Below are 3,088 nucleotides of genomic sequence, written 5' to 3' on the forward strand. Positions count from 1 at the left end.
AAGTGAAACAGGCAAGCCCAACAGGTATAACTTATTTTCACGGAAGCGCAGTCTGAGGGCAGCCTATACCCTTCAGGAGAGGTGTGAGCGGATACAGTTGCAACACAAAAAACAATAGTACTATGTTCCCAAAATACCTTAGTTCTTGTCTTTCGGATCTCAGCAGAGCCAGGCTTTTCAGCATCAGACCAGAAGCATGGGTGCCTTTGCGCTGGGCTGGGGTCAAATCGGAGAGCAGCAGCGATGGGCCCCAATGATGCAGTTCTGTTTGGCAGTGGTGCTAATTTGTGGGTAGAAAACGCTGGGAACAGTAGGCCGTGCCAAGTGGATGGCACTGGAAGACTCAGTGACCTCTGGGCCCTGACAAGGGAATACTTGCCTTTGGCGCTGTGCAGGCTCGGCTGACACAACACAGCATATGGTTACGGCAAAGATGTCAAAGCTTCAGCATTGTCATTGAGCAGAACTCTGAGATTCAGGGGTGGTGGAGCGTCGAGGTCCAGGATGATTATGATGGTGTGAATGGGGCCAGCGCTGAGCAGCTATGCTCAGGAGGGCCATGGGCCCGTGTGGGGCTGACAGGCCAGTGGGCAGACTGCAACAGGCCTGCTCAAGCCATCCTGCTATTTATACAAATCTCGGGCCGAGCAGCACCTGATGGGAGAAAGGAACTGCGCTACAATCTGCTCTTCTGCTGGGCTCTGCCTGCTGGAGCTTCCCCCTACACGCGGGACAGGCAGCTCTGCAGACGCTCAGAGCTTCATGGGATTGGGGGGTTGGGGCTGGGTCAGGGCCTGCCTTCTCACCCTCGCTTAGCGGGGCTTCCCAGAACTGACCCAACCCCTGCCCTCTTGCATGCAACTCATACTTAGCTGGCAGGGGAGAATGTGATCTCAAGGGCAGATCTCCCAGGGTGAGGCTTACCCATTGCACATCGGATTTGCTGACCCCTGTTATGTTCCCAAATGCGGGATACACAACTGCATTATTTCTGGTAGTGGGGGACTGCGTTCGCGCTCCCCCCCCCCAATTTATTGGTGAAAGAAAAGGTAAAGTGTACACTAGGCCTGCTAGGTTGCATACTTTTAGATTGTGCTCACATTGCGTTTCTTCGATTAGGTTCACCTTTGGGTGATCGCTTTTCCACATTTTATCTGTTGAATTGAATTATGCTTCTTTCATCACCACAGAAGTAATGTCTATTACAGAGATAAGCTGCCATATGTATTGGGCACACTGCACATGCTCAGGCAGCATCAATCATGCTTTGTACAGGACAATGCTGGCCTAAATTGGGAACAGCCAGCATGGACATGTTACTACAGAGGCATATTTTGGATACAACCAGCATGACAATGTGTTACATAAGTAACAGTGCTGTCTTACACTGTGGACACATTGATCATTAAAATGTGTTGTGTTGTAAAATCTTCTTTTCTGCTGTTGGTGACATGGAATTTTCATGTTCCCCTTTAGAACTGATTGTACACTTATGGCTTTTTGGTCACCTTTTCTGCTGTAAAATGCACCATTTCAACCCCATATTTGAAAAAAAATTCTTGGGGGGGGGAACACCCCCAAACCCTCCCTAGAACCTTGTAGCTCCCTCGCTACGCTCGGTCACCCCCACTATTTCAGAAAAATATTAACACATAGACACTGAAAGAAATCACAAGCAACTAACCTTTGATCACTGCCCATGACACCAAAAGCTATCCTTGGGACTGCATGGCTATCACTGCCTGTGATGCTATTGTGTCAAAGGTCACACAATATCGCTTTTTAATATACTGCTTTGGGTGAGGTTGTTGACTTTTGGCTCGCCGGCCCACTGGGTGACAAAAAGTTAATGCTTCGGCCCCACATTCAAAAAGGTTGGACAAGCCTGGGATAGGAGATAAGAGTAGCAGTTTGCAAAGATGGGAGAGATTGAGAGCACCATAGGGGGTGCGAGGAGGCAAGAGGGGAGTATTAGGATGGAGAAGAAGCACAGCACACAGCCACGCACAGATGGAGCACCAGAAGAGGAGGGTTCACAGAGAAACCGGGGGCGGGGGAGCGCACTGAAACAATCCCAGATTCGACTTTCCTTAAAGGAGGGAAAAAAGCCTAGTTAACACAGCAGCAATGCAAATAATGTGATTTTCCTAGAGAGATGCTTAGGTGTAGTGCGATAATAGAATAAGAGCAGTGGAGGGGTGGGTCAGTTTAGTGGGGGGGCAGTTATTGTTGCCCCCCCTCCCGTCCGCACCACACCTACCTTGTCAGCCGTAGCAGGTTGATGGCTGCAGAACTTCTTGATTCCCCGGCTGACACCGGCAGACACCATCTGGAGCTGCTTCTGTGGGAGCAGTCCTTTGCCTTGCGGTCCTTCGCCCGAAGGGAGTTGTGACGGGCAGTGGGGCTGCCCCGGGTGCTACAATTCTATAGGGCCTAGTGCCCAATCAGGGTCCACTCTTCTCTTCGACCCTCTGGTTATTCTTTCCTGAACACCAAATCCACCTTCACAAAACCCAGCCAATCCCGTCCCTCTGATTATCATTTCCTGCAATCCCAACCTGCTCAGACAAACCACTACAGTTTCCACAAACCTCCGTTTGTCTTTCAACAATAATTCTGGTCATTCCAGTTTGTTCCACACATCCCACAAATCTCACCCTTGCGAATATACCCAAATCCCTAGCAGGAGAACTATAATCCCATACAACACCTCTTCCTCTATGTACCCCATAGGATACTCAAAATCTCTTACCCCCCCCCTTCTGACGCGAACACCTTTACACAACAGACTTGTAATGAAACTGTTTACCTGACATGTCCCCACACAAGGGTCAGGCAAAGTCAGGCAATTGACTTAAATCACACACACCTGACGGCCCTTTCTTTTCCCCACAGGGATAAAAGCTGGAGTAAGAGAGCACAGTACGAGCTTGGCGGACAGCACGACAAGACGGCCAACCAGGCGCAGCAGTTCAAGAGAAAGGTGGCAGGAATCGACAGGGTGGCGAGGCGAGAAGTGACCTTGCCCTTTTTCGTGCCAGGCCTGCTGAACTTTCATGGAAGAGAGCCTAAGACTGCGAACAATAGC

General features: G+C 50.0%; 1 non-coding gene across 1 annotated transcript; it reads left to right on the forward strand.

The window, feature by feature from the left end:
* Positions 1 to 864: 864 nt before the first annotated feature.
* Positions 865 to 1,026, forward strand: LOC138498955 (U1 spliceosomal RNA). The gene has a single exon (XR_011279043.1). It is a non-coding gene; the product is annotated as a U1 spliceosomal RNA (small nuclear RNA).
* The last annotated feature ends 2,062 nt before the right edge of the window (positions 1,027 to 3,088 follow it).

Source organism: Ambystoma mexicanum, chromosome 5q (genome assembly GCF_040938575.1).
Source record: "Ambystoma mexicanum isolate Mex_15411 chromosome 5q, UKY_AmexF1_1, whole genome shotgun sequence".
NCBI lineage: Eukaryota > Metazoa > Chordata > Amphibia > Caudata > Ambystomatidae > Ambystoma > Ambystoma mexicanum.